This window comes from Ursus maritimus, unplaced genomic scaffold (genome assembly GCF_017311325.1).
Source record: "Ursus maritimus isolate PB19 unplaced genomic scaffold, ASM1731132v1 scaffold_30, whole genome shotgun sequence".
In the NCBI taxonomy this organism is placed as follows: domain Eukaryota; kingdom Metazoa; phylum Chordata; class Mammalia; order Carnivora; family Ursidae; genus Ursus; species Ursus maritimus.
Window position 1 is genome coordinate 23776417 of NW_024425564.1, and position 16624 is coordinate 23793040.

Below are 16624 nucleotides of genomic sequence, written 5' to 3' on the forward strand. Positions count from 1 at the left end.
GACATGTCACTATCACCTAAAGTCCATAGTTGACCTTAGATTTCACTCTTGGTGTTGTACTTTCTGTGGGTTAGTCAGATATATACTGACATGGATCCATCATTATAGTATCATGAAGAGTATTTTCATTGCCCTAAAAATCCTCTGTGATCTGCTTATTTGTCTCTCTTCCTGTCCCCCATCCCTGGCAACCACTGAACTTTTTACTGTCCTATTGCTTCGCCTTTCCCAGAATGTCATAAAATTGGAATCGTACAGTTTATAATCTTTTCAGATTGGCTTCTTTCACATGCATTTAAGGTGGTATGCATGTAAGATTTTTCCATGTCTTTTCATGGCCTGATGGTTCATTTCTTTTTATCACTAAATAGCATTCCATTGTCTGGGTGGATTACAGTTTATTTATCCATTCACCTCCTACTGAAGGACATCTTGATTGCTTCCAAGTTTTGGCAATTATGAATAAAGCTGCTATAAACATCCATGTGCAGGTTTTTGTGTGGACATAAGTTTTCAACTCTTTTGGATAAATACCAAGGAGCACGATTGTTGGATCATATGGTAAGAGTATGTTGTGTTTTGTAAGAAATCGCCAAACTGTTTTCAAAAGTAGCCGTACCATTTTCCATTCCCACCAGCAATGAATGAGAGTTCCTTCTCTTCACTTTTTCGTAATGTCTGTAGACATCTTCACACATCTGATCCTTGTTTCCTTCTGACAATTTCGATAAGCAGAAGCTTTAGAGCAAGGAGACACTTAACCTCTCAGAGTGGTCTACAAGCCAAGCAGGCCTCTCAGTATTGCCGTGTCCACGTCTCCAACCCCCCTCTCTGAGAGGGTCCAGAGATGTGATATTGTCTAGAGTTTGTGTCTAGGGGTCCTAAAAAACACGGAAAGAAAGGGTTATGTTGCTTTTCATTCTTAGTACGTTACAGTTGCAATAGCACTAGCGATGATACCGTTAACTTTTCTTCATCAATACTCAATTCATGGTCTCATCCCAAGTGATTCCCTATACATGGAGGAAGTTTGAAAGTGCTGTTCTGGCCAAGGAGACTAGCTGTTACTCCTCCCATGTATCACAACTAGGGATACCCTTAATTTTGCCCATTTTAAAAATGCTTAAGTAAAAATGAAGCAGGTACAACCAACCATAATGTGTTTCTCCTCATTGACCTGGCAGGTTTTTTTGGTTTTGTTTTTCTTCTTTTTGAGCTGAACTGTAGGAACTGACATCATTGTAACAAGATCATGGGAGTCTGCCATTTAATATATCTCTGAAAACCATAGTTAAGTTTTATAAAATAAACCACACTGAACTAGAAATAACATGCTTCTGTGTTGGACACCACCCTACAGCTCCAAGTCCTTAGAGTATAAACTTGGACTCAAAGGAACTTTCTTTAATTCTGGTGTAATACTCAGTCTCTCTTAAAATTCAGAGTGGGAAAATTATTAAAGTATTTAAAGAACTGAGCTTAGAGAAAGCTTAGAGATTACCTGTTCCAGTTAACCCATCTTGCAAATGAGGAAATTGTGTCCTAGAGAACCCTGTGGTCCCCAAAGAAGGGAAAAAAAAGAAAGGGAAAAAGAAAGTCTTCAGAATCTAGACATTCAAAAGCAGCTCGGTTCCAGGGGTGCCCTGGCAACAAGTACATAGAGGTTCTTATGAGCCTGCGAACACATTTCTTCCCAACTCCATGGTCAGTGATAGTACATCCGTGGCTTGAAATCAGCCTTAGAGTGAGTATTTACCCATGAAAATCAGCAAACACTACTATAAATCAGAACGTTTTTTTGAGAGCTGGCACGTCACAGCTCTGTTCACAGATTTGAGCCTGATATTTAACAGACATTCTCTGAGCACCATCCAAGCGTATATGTAAGTGGTTTAGGCATGTTTTATTAGATGCTAAAAATATCAAAGGAAAAGTATCAGAGTGGTTTCACTTGACCAATTTAATTTGACAACTTAACATTCTAATGTTTATTTACTTAAAAGGATCTAGGAATGTGTTGATAGATAAAATTACTTTATTATTGCTTTACTGGTATTTTAATATGGCAAAATCAATATGGCTAGATGCACGATATAAGCATGTCTGTTGAAAATATGCTTTCATCTTTAGAATAGATATAAAAACGTGTGATACAACTTAACACTTTTTCATAGAAAGTCTTTTATCATCTTACATTGTATTTTGGACACTTAGGAAGATGAAAGTAGATTTCTTTCTGCAGTCCATTCAATAATAAGATCAGGTTAGCCAGTGTTCCAACATATTATGCAGCATTTCCACATTTCCCAACTAATGCTACTATAATACATTAACTCTATTTGGAATCCAGTTTCAATCAAGTAGATGGTGAGTCAATTGCAATAACTGCATACCAGCCTTGCCAACTGGAAAGGTGCATCTTGAAGCAAGAAGTCAACAGCTATTTAGAATTCTCCTGGCGTATCTGTCCTTGGAACAGTTGCTAATCTCCATCAGGTGAAAAAAGTCATTACACGTAGGCTTTCTAAGAGAGCCTTTTAAAATTATATTTCAGTTTCTGCAAGTCACATGTGTTTTTCAAGCAGTGGAAAGAAATGTTTGTTTTTTTTTGTTTTTTTTTTTTGGTTTTCTGAGTAGTTGTTAGCTTATAGTAAATGCAGCGGTAGATGAAATCAAGGTCCCAAGGGAGCACCTGACTTGCTGGAGGGAATTTGAACAACCTTGTCTACACTCTTCTTTCCTTTTAAAATGTGGCTCAATGACAATCATAAAGGAGTGCATGTGCATACACTAAGAAACCAAATGAGAACTTTGCATTTATGCATGAGGGCAGTATAGGGAAATAAATGAGAATATTTTCTCTCTTGGTGTGTTTTAAAGCTTTCCAGGTCATTTCTGGGCGATCTGACGTATAGAAAACGTATAAAGGGATTCAGAACAAGAGGTCATGAATTGAGAAAATAGCCTAAGGATGGAGAATTCTAGGAAAAATGATAAGACAAACTTAAAAGGCATTAATAAATCCTGTTTCGATTACTTTAACATATTCTAGCTGAATAACATGAATCAAGCAGAAAATGTTATTGTATGTGGCCTAAATATTATCGCATAATTGGGCTTGGCATTTTCCTTTGATGTAGAGAGTGACACCTGGTGCATCGGGACAATAGATTTGTCGATTGGGAAGTGAAATTACCTGATTTTGACAAGTTTGATGTGACTTGGTACAACAGCATCTCTTTCTATGGGAACAATTACTTAGAATGCTATCAAACCCTTTTTAGGGAACGGATCCTGGGAAGAACAGTTACCCCATCAATCCCCTGTTGGACAACAGATCCTGAGAAAAGAATGGATTTTACCTCCTTAAGGTCTTGGTAGGATGAATTAGTATAGAGAGCCAGAAATTTTCTTTTCACTTACTTTCTCTTTTTGAGAAAAGAATGAGTTCCAATCTTGGTTTGGGTTGGGGTTTGTGGGTTAGACCGTGGGCCATGGAGTCCTGCCAGTGGGGTTACATCACCTCCAGGCTTCATTAAGTATGAGACCTTGAGTTAGTTGCTGAACCCCCCTATGTCTTTCTTCTTTCTCAGTAAATTAGGGATAATAATAGCATCTATTTTACAGTTGTGGAGATTAGATAAAGCAATCTGTACAAAGTTCTTAGAAGAATTTCTGATACATAATGAGCACTCAGCAAATGTTCACTGGTACTACTAGTGGCCATGGCTGGCTGGGTCAGCCCAGGGTGCTAATAAGCTTTAGAGACTCAGCACCTTTTGGGAGAAGAGCCACAGACACAGGGTGGGCAGAGACACTGTGTGGTCCCCTCCGTGAGTCCCTGCTTTTGCTTTGCTCCTCCTCTGCACAGATCTGCTAGAGGCTCAGAAGAAAACCTCTTTCACCCCCAGGTTGAGTGTTGGCTGAAACAACCTGTCCCAAAGCCATCATTCAGGCTGTGACTAAGCAGATTCAGGATTCAAGCCTCTTTTAGGTAACTTGATTTATGGGGTTAAGTATTTCACTCAGCAGGCAGGTTAAAGATGTGATATACCAGTGTTTAGTCACTTACAACTCTAACTGCTTGAGATGATTATGCAATCTGAAATGCCACAAGATGTGGGAAGCAGGGTATGAGTCAGTGAAGACTTTAGATCCTCTTGCCCTTTCATTTGGAAAGCCTCCTTGGTGCGTCCTCCCACTGTGGGGACTCTTAAACCTTGTTTCACAATTAACCCAAAAGGGCGATAGTGGAAGCACAGTTCCAGACATTAACAGCTGTTTTACATCATATCGCTATTTAGTATCCCCTGCCCCCAGACCCTAGTGCTAAGCACTAGAGACAGGAAGATGGGTAAGCAAGCCCTTAGTCCTGGAAGCCTGAGTTGACTTGGGTAGAGGGATGGTAAACAGGTGGTTCCAAGGCAAAGTGGTGGCAGGGTCATAGTCAAGGCACAGTCAAAGCATCACTCAACATAGACAATGATCAGCCCTGCCTGGGAGAGTCAGGGAATCTTTACTGAGGTGGGCACTTGGGCAGATCCTCAGAGGATGAGTTGGATTTTTCCCATGGAGGAAACCATGAGGAAAGCATTTCAGGAATTGAAGGGCATTCTAATCAGAGGAACCAGTCTACACAAAAGGCATCTGGCTCTTAGGTTACTCTGGCTCACAAAGGTTGTATTCCTTAAGAAATATGCATATATGATCTGTAATGCACCGAAGTGACTATGGACGTCTCTGCCATTGGGGGGGGGGGCAGACTGAGAGAAGAAAGCCATGGAAGGTAACTATGATACAGCCTAAGTGCTCTGACAGCAGAAAGTCGGGGTCCCCACAGCAGAGTGTCAGGACCCGGTGGGGGCTCATGTTGGGAGCTCACAGTGGAGGCTCACAGTGAGGTGGTGCTGGAGAAGGCTGTGGGAATGAGAGGCATCCCCCAGTGAGGCAAGGGAAGGGGTGTGTGCGAAGGTATGAAGGTCAGATGACATGCAACCTCTCAAAGAGCAGGAAAACTGGAGAGCGTGTATGAGCAGGGACCTGCGGAGGAGACGGGGGAGGGGACTAGACAGCAGAGACTTCATACGATACTCAGCAACAGTGAGGAAGGTGGATTAGAGAAGGCCCATACTGGAGGCAGGGAGGTGCTGAGTTTCTCTGAAGCATTTGGCAAGACCTGAGAGAGGCCTGAGCTGGGCCAGTAAGAGCAAGGATGCAAAATTGATTTAGAATCAAGACATTTTAAAAAGTAAAATAGCCAGGACCTAGGAACCATGGACTCTGAAGGGTTAGGGGGAGAGGGATGAGAACCTAAGTTTCTTCCTTGGCTAACTAAGTTCTCTTGACCAGTTCAGGGAACAGAGGATGGAGCACATACTCTCAGGAACTCTCAGGACAGATTAATGAGCTTCTCCATAGACAGGTGGGTTTGGGGTTGTCTGTGCAGCCTCTCAGGGGAGGATCCATCCAGAAGCAAATACATGGGTCAGGAGCTAGAGAGAAGTACTCATATTTACTAAAATCATAGGTGGGTAAGACCTCCTAGGTCAGAGATTCTTGTTCAGGGTACCATCAGTGATCACATTATGCCCAAGTGTAGATATCCTCAACGTTGTATTAGTTTCAGATGTACAGAGTAATGATTTGATGTATGTACTTATTATGAAATGATCATCATAATAACTTAAGCTAACATCCCATCACCAGCCTTTTCTTTCCTTTTTTTTTTTTTTTGAGTATAGTTGACACATGATGTGACTTCAATTACACGTATACAACATAGTGATTCAACTTCTCTGTAGGTTATGCTGTGCTCCCCACCATTGTAGCTACCCTCTGTCACCATACAGTATCACTGACTGTATTCCCTATGCTGTGCCTTTTAATCCCATGACTCATTCATTCCATAACTGGATGCCTGTATCTCCCTCTTCCCTAAACCCATTTTGCCCATCCCCCCATCCTCCTCCCCTCTGGCACCCATCAGTTTGTCCTCTGTATTTATAGGTCTGATTCTCTTTGTTTGTTTGTTTGTTTGTTTGTTTGTTTATTCATTTGTTTTGTTCTTTAGATTCCACGCAGGAGTGAAATCATATGGTATTTCTATTTCTCTGATTCATTTCACTTAGCATAATACCCTCTAGGTCTATCCATACTGTCACAATTGGGGAGAGTTCATCCTTTTTTACAGCTGGGTAATATTCCATTGTGTTGATAGACACCACATCTTCTTTATCCATTCATCTACCAATGGACGCAGGCTGCTTCCATATCTTGTAAATAATGCTGCAGTCCACATAAGGGGGCAGATATCTTTTCAAATGAGCATTTTCATTTTCTTTGGGTAAATACCCAAACGTAGGATTACTGGATCATATGGTAGTTCTGTTTTTAATTTCTTGAGACACCACAGTGGCTGCACCAATTTACATTCCCACAAAAGACCCCAAATAGCCATCACCATCTTTTTCTATATTTGCCCTGACCTGATGGAACAGTAGGAAGTCCTATGCCAGGGAAACCACGGTGAGAAACAGAAGAGGACGGGGAACAGACTCCCAACGGACATCCATTTTAAAGTGTGCAGAGAATAGGAGTCAGCCCCAGCAGGTGAGGAGGAACAGAAGGACAGGGAGGGAAACAAGAGCAAGCCAGAGGAAAAAGGGTTTTCTAGGGAAATACAGTGGCCAGTGGCCTTCATTCAAGGGCATTCACTGGGAAAGAAAGGTGAGAACAGTACTCTAGCTAGCTAGCGTGGGACAAGCGTCAGAAGAGGTTTTGTTTTGTTTTTCAGTTATGCACAGAGGTGTGGCTAATCTGATTTCCCCAGTTAGGTTACAAGGTCCCTGAAGAAGCAACCCTGTTTCCTATGGAAACTCTGGGCACAGTCCTGATGCTAATTCGGGGAATGAAGATTCACATACTGAGTTTGGTCACAGAATTAGTCAAACAACATTAGTGGTGTGCACAGAAATTTAAAATGTCACTTCTTAATAGTTCCAGAAATATGTGAATATACACATTTCGTAAGGGGAGAAAGCAGATTTTGTGATGTTAACTAATAATAATGAGTTTTTTAAAAATATTCTGATTCAGTAGACACTTACCTTCTTGCTCTGGAGGTTTTCTTTTATTTAGACTTATTTTAAAGTGTAACGAGATATTTTGTGCCTGCCTTTCTCTGCACACCGGCCTTTCTCCTACATTCATCTGTTAAGTAACATTTTCTCTACCACAGTGATCAAACCATATGTTCCCCTTCTGTAGTGTTTTGACTTTTTTTTTTTTGGTGAGGTAAATGGTACTTGGAGTGAATCTCACCATTCTCAAATACCAAGCAAATAAATTAATGAGGCTTAAAAATGAAATCAACTCTTTCCAGGCAACAACTCATTGATCAAAAATATCCCCTACCATCGCTTCTAAATTGGAAGGTATATGTTGGCTTAGACTGGGGAGAGCATGCTCCCCAAAACATGAGAGTACGCATTTAAAGTTTCTGTTTGTACTAGGATGTGTCATTTGAGCTCAAGAAAAGTGTTAGAACTGATTACAAATCATAGCAAATGGACTCTATTTTCAACTTCCATTTTTAATTTAAGCTTGTACCAAATCCAGTAGGATTTCCAGACATTTATATAAAGATACAATATGAATGTGATAAGAAGGAGACCTTTAAATAAGAAAATACGCCCTTCAGGGGCGCCTGGGTGTCTCAGTCATTAAGCATCTGCCTTCGGCTCAGGGCGTGATCCCAGCGGTCTGGGATCAAGCCCCACATCAGGCTCCTCCGCTGGGAGCCTGCTTCTTCCTGTCCCACTCCCCCTGCTTGTGTTCCCTCTCTCGCTGGCTGTCTCTCTCTGTCAAATAAATAAATAAAAACTTAAAAAAAAAAGAAAGAAAGAAAATACGCCCTTTAGAATAATGAAAAGAATAAAACAATCTGGTGAACTGATGGAATACATAGCAGAAACCTCTCTTTAACAGAGGTTTGAAAGCAGTCATTAGTGTGCGGTGATTTCTCTGTTTTCTGTGTGCATTTTCCTGAAGTGAAGTTGGGGGCAGATATGAAAAGATGTCTAGATCTCCAAATGAAAAGATGGGTTGTCTCAGCCAAATTCCATTTCATGCCAAGATTTCTCAACAGGGTACAACAAATCAAGTTCCATTTCTGGGAGTTGACCCTCACGTGTGCAGGAGGACGTGTATGTTTCATATCAGCTCAGGATTTTCGGAGCGCTGTGACAAGTGGCTCTACTCTTCCCAACTAATATCCAGTTACTAGAATTTGTACCATCTAGCCTCACCTGATTCACTGTGTGTTCTGCAGACTTACGCAATTTGTCACCTTCTTAGGGGGATAGGACATGCAATGTTATTAATTATATTACCTTGTTTTAAATTAGACACTAAAAAAACCACCACATTTCAAACTAGTCTTAAGAACCACGTACAGCAGATCCAGAATGAAGGCTGTCAGTTCAAGTCATGTCTCTATTCTAATATTAAACCTCAGATTTCACAGATCTCATAATATCTGAGCTGTGACTATTTGCTTCAGGCATCAATGTGGCATTTAAAAAAATTTTTTCAACCACATGGACATTTCGCTTTGCCAGAGTATTTACTTCTCGCATAATGCTTAAAAATATTAAACTTTAACTAAAACATCCAATTTTATCACGTTGCAAGAGTCAGATCTCTCTTTTTGTCTGGTGAGGTCCTCTTTCCTTTTTATATTTCTAGACTCCTACATACTTGTCACCCATTTTGTATTGGTTGGTTGATGGATTGATTGATTGATTATTTCATTGATAAGGGAATCAAATTGCCCAGAAAATGCATTCTAAACACAAAAACCATTTTTCTTCTCTTAGAATTTTTGCTTGCAATTTTCACTCTGGGAAATTAAAGAGTATAGATACAGATGTAAAGGACCAGAGAAGGCAGTGGTGGGTATAAAGAAAGGCACTCAACTGAAAGGTGAGAGAGTTCATAAAAATTTCACATATGTGGCAATTGATCTGGGTGGGTCAGTCAGTTTAGCGTCCGACTCTTGATTTCGGCTCAGGTCATGATCTCAGGGCGGTAAGACTGAGCATCATATTGGGCTCAGGCTCAGCTCGGGAGTCTGCTTGGGATAATCTGCCTCTCCCTCTGCCCCTCCCTGTGCTCGCTCATGCTCGCTCGCTCTCTCTAAAATAAATAAATAAAATATATGGCAAACATGTTTCTTCCAGATGAGACAGATATGTATTTTTTGTATGGGAACTATTCTGTATTTTATACTGACATATATATTTGGTATTATTAGCTCTCTTTGCCCATGACATTCATGATTAATGTTTGCATAACCCCCTAGAATTTACAAAGTGCTCTCAGCTCTTATCTTCTCAACTGGAAGGTAAGCTCCTTCAGACCTAGAGGCATGTTTGCAGTTTCCTGACACTTCATAGATTTGAATATATCCAAATCAATAAATCTTAGAGCCGTTAGGTATCTGTGGGATGCTTAAATGCAGTATCATAGCTGCAGACATTCACCTGTTACGGCCGATAGTCCATTTTCAATAGAGGCTGGAAGAAAGAGGTCCAGACTTTGGCAGCTGAGCTGGCTTAGTTCTCAAAAAGCAAAACCATTTCCCAATAAAGTAAGTGATGATGTTGCTAGGAAGTCCCTGAGTTGCCTTGAGAGCGTGTCTGCAGCTGAAGGACCCATGACTTTCTATTATCTCTCCAAGGAGACTCCCCACTTCGGAAATGCTGAACAGATGGGGGCACCAGATGAGGGCCATCTCAGGCCCTACTAGCCAGAGTAGCCTATTAAAAGGATGAGCCAGGGAAGGGCTCAGGGACTCACTCTTTTATCTTTCTAGGACTCACCCCATCTCTCTTCATGTTTATGACACATTAATTACCCCAGGACTCCCGCACTGTATCGCATCTTATTCAATTTTTCAAATAACCGGTTTCCTGATATTTGTAACCCTATGATAAATCAATGTTCAGCACCCCAAAACACCCTTAATGAAATGACATCTTCTGTTTTTAAAAATGTTAAAATAAATATCTTAATTTTTTTAAAAACATTTATTTAGAGGAAGTTGGATCTGGCCATCTGTTGCCACATAGTTAACCAGTAATGTAGTAAATACAATATGAGGACATAAATCTATTTCCATTCACTGAACTCATTAATCATGTGGCCTAACGTGACTGCAGAGCACCACTCACCTTTTTAATTTGTATTAGGATAGTGAAGGCTAATCCTGGGATACTACATTTATTTTCGAGTACCAAATGACAAATTAAAATAAAATTTAATGTGGTGGGTTTTTTAAAAATCCATTGTGGTGGGGAAAATATGCAAATTCATGTGAGATGCAAAATGGTTTGAAATGGAATTTATACATATGGGAATCCAGGAGCAGGTGGTTTTCGTTTGCTCTTCCTCTAGTAAATTTTTTAGAAACTTGATATTTTAAGATCTGAGCAAGATTCTCTCCTGCCAATAGTTTTGACTGGAATATACTGTACCATCAAGCTTGCCGACCTCCAGATCTGATAGAAGACAAGAGATTCTCAACCATTTTCATAGATTCTTGGGTCAGGAAACCATTCATTATTTATGTTAAAATCTAAAACTAAAACTAAATAATTAAAAATAATTAGTTCATTCAAGAATTATTTATTGAGTGCTCACTCTAAGCCAGGCGTTGTGCTTAGAAATGGAAAGACAATGGTGAACGTTGTATTATTAATCCCTGTTCTCATGGCTCTTACAGTCTTAAAGGTCACCTCAGTGTGAACGTTCAAGTGATGTTAGAAGTTTTTTTAAAGACTTTATTTGATCGAGAGAGTGAGAGAGAGAGAGAAAGAGAGAGTGAGGACAAGCTACAAGCTGAGGTGGGGGGGAGGGGGGAGAAGCAGACTCCCCAAGCTGAGCAGGAAACCCAATGAGGAGATCATGACCTGAGCCGACACCAAGAGTCTGACACTCGATGGACTGAGCCACCCAGAAGCCCCGTGATGTTTAAAAATTTTTAAATTGGAATTCCTGGGTGGCTCAGTCTGTTAAGCTTCTGCTTTTGGCTCAGGTCATGACCCCAGGGTCCTGGGATCGAGCCCCATGTCAGTCTCTCTGCTTGGTGGGGAGCCTGCCTCTCCCTCTCCCTCTGCCGCTCCCCCTACTTATTCTCTCTCTCTCTGTCAAAAAATAAAATTTTTTATTTTTTAAAATTTTTTTATAATAATTTTTTGTTATGTTAGTCACCATACAGTATATCCTTAGTTTTTGATGTAATGTTCCATGATTCATTATTTGCGCATAACACCCAGTGCACCATGCAATATGTGCCCTCCTTAATACCCATCACCGGCCTATCCCAATCCCCCACCCGCCTTCCCTCTGAAGCCCTCAGTTTGTGGACTCTGGGAAACAAACTGGGAAAAAATTAAAAATTTTTAAATTAGGAAAGACTATTGTCTAAAGACCCTTTTTCTTTAAAATGCTTATACAACCTTTCAACTAAAGATGAGGTTATTTTCCTACATCTTTTGGCTATAAATGTTTACTTTTTTCTATTAACTATACATACCCACGTTAACAGAAGAAAGTATTGGTTATATAGCCAACACTGTCTTTATTTTCCTTTTCCTGTTTACTTATATATTGAAAAAAAAAAGTGAGACTTTCTTCTGTTGTCTTAACACACTCCTCATTACCATTTACAAATTTAGGTTAGTCCAAAATAAGAAAACAATCTTTCTGCTTCTGCGGAAAAAGCTGACTCTGGGAAGCCTGAATCCATACTGGCAGCAGCCTCTGGGAAAGCAGGTGCCTCACCATGGTCACCAGCTGATAACACGGGGTGGTCTTGGCAGTCTGCGCATGCCCGCCCTGCAAAGGTCTCCACGACACTTTGATAAGCATCAGACAGTGGTTGTCACCAGGTAGATGTGGGTTCAGGTTCAAGGGAAAATCAGAAACATCTTGTGTATATTATCTTGATTCTATTACTCCATTTTCATATTTGGAGTTTTACATATTCTGAGTAAAATCTTACTCAACTCTAAAATAGAGTTATTTAAACAAAAATGGACATATTATTTTAAGGTTAATTTTTCTTTTCAGGAGTCATTCATACCATCTTCCCTGACTTAAGGACCTCAGATGCCTCAAGTATTAGTTCTATAACCAAATTGGTCTTTACCTGCTTCTTCCTGCTCACTCACAGATTGGGGAAATAAGACGTTGGGCTCTAGAGTAATACTGAAGATTCTTAGATTCTGTAGAAAAGGAAGAAAAACTAGATAGGGTCCTTTACATGACATAGCTTGTTACAGAATATCATCTTTGACACATAGAAGTTACGATCCATCCTCTTCCCACAAAAGAGCCAGTCGGCTTCCAGAGTGGTCATTTTCATTCATGTTTTAGTAAAACCACTCACTTTTAAGGTCAGAAATTCTCAATATGCACACAGTGTTTGTGTTTAATATCCATTGATTGGCAGAAATGATGAAGAATTGAGTAATACTCAAACGTTTTTTGTACTTTATCCAACACAACACTATTTGCATACATCTGAAGAGTTAGAGCATGGATCTATCTGAGATTTATTCAGACTACAGCTAATAACCAGTCTATGCCCATGGATGGGATGACTTCTTGTAATGACCCTGGGGTCCCTCAGCAGCTCAAAAGGCATGGGTGTGGTATGGAAGGGAGAGGGGGTTTCTCTAGGTTGAATAAAGTATGGATCCCTTTTAAAAGAAAAAAAAAATATTACTGGGCCCCAGGAATTGCAAACCTGGTTATAAACTCCTTAACACTCAGAGCCCTTGTCTAACCATAAAATCAAAACAAATTAACAATCAAATACAGACTACAAAATCAATTAAAATCAAATTAACAAAACTAATTTAATGTGGCAAAACATGTTGTTTGGCTGAAATTAAATTGCCACTCAAAATGTGAATATAGTATCGACTACTATGGCAACGGGGCCTCTTCTGATTCCAGCATGTCTATATATTTCAAGTGCCAGGAGATAGTTTTCTGGTAGAACACAGTAGAGCCTTCATTTCTTCTGTGGATTTACTTGGTGCAAATGAATTATTTACTTATAAGTCTGTCTTAGAGTCTGCAATAGTATTACTTGTCGTTGTTGCAGAAGAGGTCATATTAATTTTTTAGATTATCATCTGAATAAAAACATCAAATCAAATCAATTCCTGTAAGGAATTTGCAGAATCTTAAAAACATGTTCAAGCACTTTCCTACCCCCATTTCCAATGACCGTGGATGCCTGTTTGAAACCCCTAGAAGACAGTAAACGTTCTGATGCTATACTATGTCAAGGGGTAGTCTCTGTAATAGTAACACAAAAGCTTGAAATTTAGTGTTGTATTATAAAGCATGTAAATGCCCAGCTCAATATTCCTACATAGAATACTGCAGGTTCACTACTAACCCATACTGTTCCTTTGTGCAAATTAGAAAAAGATGCCCCTCCCAGCAGACCCAACCCAACCCCAACCTGGCGTTCTTGGCTTAGCCACAGGTGCCAGGCAGGATTTCAGCTCCACTTGTCCCCTGGCTCGTGCCTTCATGCTGACAACCTGCACAACTGTACATGGCTGACCCAGGATATTAAGAAGTTAAGGAAGCAAGATCCCTCTCCTTAATTTTGTTTTCCAAAGAAAGAAATCCTGACTCTCAAATTGACTCATTAGCTAAGTTAAACCTCTTTGTAATGTCATATTTACTTCAGTTAATTAAAACAAATGCACTGGGAGATACTCCATGCAGTTTCCCTCAGGAAATTATTCCTGGTGACCTCATCTTAAATAGAAGACACTTTCTACCCATGAGTTCCATTTCCACTTATTTCACAAATTTCATTGCATTTTTCCCATTTTTTCCCATTTACTATAATTGTCCAAGCGATCAAACCCTAATTTCAAGTCCCCCAACACCTTCATGATCTCATTTTTTTGTAAAGGCTATTTCCTTGCTATGTGTGATATGGTGATTTATAAGAAATGTGTATTTGGTCATTCAGATGACCAAAATATATTTCTCATATCTAATTTGGTCTTAGTCCATGGTTCCAGGCTCACAAGCTCCTAAAACCCTTAGAATTTCCTGCAATGAGAGCGATAAAGGTGTCTTTTCTTACTTTGATGAGGTGACCTTTGGAAAGCCTTTAGGTAACCTAAGGATGGGGGCTGGTTGCCAGGAGAACCAACCACTTGATGTAGAGTTGGACCCTTCGGTCCCACCTCCCACACCTGGGAGGGGAGGTAGGCAATCAATCAGTGGTCAATGATCTAATCAATCACGCCTATATGATGGATTAAATCATAAAAACTCAAAAGAGTTTTTTAAAAACTCAAAAGAGCTGGGTGCCTGGGTGGCACAGTTTAGCAGCCAGCTCTTGGGTTTCGGCTCAGGTTGTGATCTCAGGGTCATGAGATTGAGCCCTGAGTGGGGCTCTGTGCTTAGCATGGAGTCCACTAAAGTTTTTCCTCCCTCTTCCTCTGCCCCTCCCCACCTCACGCACTCTCTCAAATACATAAATAAATCTAAAAAAAAAAAATTAAAAAGACCATGTTCAAAGAGCTTCCAGGATGGAGAACACGTGGCGATTTGGGGAGAGTGGTGAGCCTGGGGAGGTCATGGAAAGCTCCAAACCCCTTCCCCATATGCCTTGCCTTATGCATAGAATCTGTCGGGATGTTCAACTGTATCTTTGTCATATCCTTTTATAAGCTAGTAATCTGGTAAGAAAAATGTTTCTCTGAGTTCTGTGAGCCACTCTAGCAAATTAGTCTAACCCAAAGAAGGGGTCATGGGAATCTCTGGTTTATAACTTGGCTTTCAACTGGTCTGCTGTGGGGGGGTGGGGAGAGGAGTAGTCTTGTAGGGACTGAGCCCTTAACCTGTGAGATCTGATGCCATCTCCAGGTAGATAGTGTCAAAATTGATTTGAATTGCAGAACAAGCAGTTGGTGTCCAAGCATTGCTTGTTGCTGTGGGGGATCCCCCATCCCACATTGGAATTGGTGATGGGAGCCTCCAATTTACTGTATGATGAGGACTAGAAAGTAGCATTTTCACCATGGCAGTATTTCTCAGCAGCAGTATGGGAAGCTATATATATATGTGTGTGTGTGTGTGTGTGTGTGTGTGTGTGTGTGTGTGTGTATATACACACACACATATATATATATCCTCATTTTCTCACTATATATATAGCTTAGTTTAAATAAAGTGAGCTTTCCATATAGATAGAGCGTTTTGAATAGAAAGACATCATGGAGAATTATGTAATACTGTTATCCTGAATATCACTCACTGTGCTTTCCAATGCTGTGTACGGGTCATTTCCCAATGTGCACATTATTGAGAAAGTCAGCTTGTGCTTCCTTCCTGCTCTAAATCCAGAGAGAAGGGAGGGGGGGAGAAATTTATCAAGAACCTGTGGCAGGGAACTGAGGCGACACCTGGAAGTAGAAATCAGGAAGTTTAGAAAGATTTCGAGTTTCAAGAATCTGACTGTATTTTAGTCGTATTGTTATTGTTGTTTACAATCTTTGACAGTTATATGCATAATAAAAGCCCATTATCTAGGAGAGCAATGGAAGTATTCCAGTGGGGGGGGGGGGTTGCAGAGAGAAGGATAGAGAGAGGGAGAGAGAGAGGAGAGAGACTGAGAGAGAGAGGCCATTCCGTTCTGTGTGGGTGCATGCACAGACCTAAGCATTCTGCAGAGGCAACTTTAGATATATGAGTGTCAGGGTCTGATATATAGAAACAGATAATTGCTGTTACGCGATCCTGAGCTTATATAGTAAATCCTCTCTTCTCTACGCTTCATACCCAGCAGAATTATGCAGAGGTAATTTTACTTAGTGGATTATGGCCATTTATCACAGAGTAAATCTTTGCCAGATCCCTGCAAAAGGAATAGAGCACTAGGAACTGGCTTCTACCCGAAGAGTCAAAACCTTGAGTACATCCCTCACAGCCCTGTTTGCATGCGTAATGACCTCCCCTGGGCAAGCAAATCTACAACAGCATGCCCAAGGCAAGTCCTTTTCTATGCAGCCTTCCCGGTGTTTGCGGTATTTTCATTCAAGCTGCTTTAAGGTCATCTAAGCACGCTGAAGCAGAAGTTATGGAAAGTGATCTCCAAAACTCTAAAAACAGCTGCAAATCTTAAAGGGATGTTTTCTGATATACTACAGTGCAAACTGACCCTGCCTCATCCCTTTTATCCCCTGTGTGATAAATGGTTTCGGAGGACAGAGGAACTGGGCAAAGGACGGGGAAAAACATATTTTGACTTTATCTCGTTCCCCCTCCTCTACAGAACGACACTTAGCATAATTTGTCACACGAATCTCAGGCAAACTGCTAGGAGCCCCTCATGAAAACTGGAAATTCTTCATTCTAGCCGTTGATGTAGAGGCCTTTCTTTCCTTGTCACTCCCCTGGGGGAGATGGCAGGGCTTGAAGAATGCAAATTAACGAATTCTTCACATATTTTGGAGTCCCTCCCATGCTCTGTACTGGACTTGGAGAAGAGTAGTGCTGAGTCTTCCCCTCCTTGTCCCCA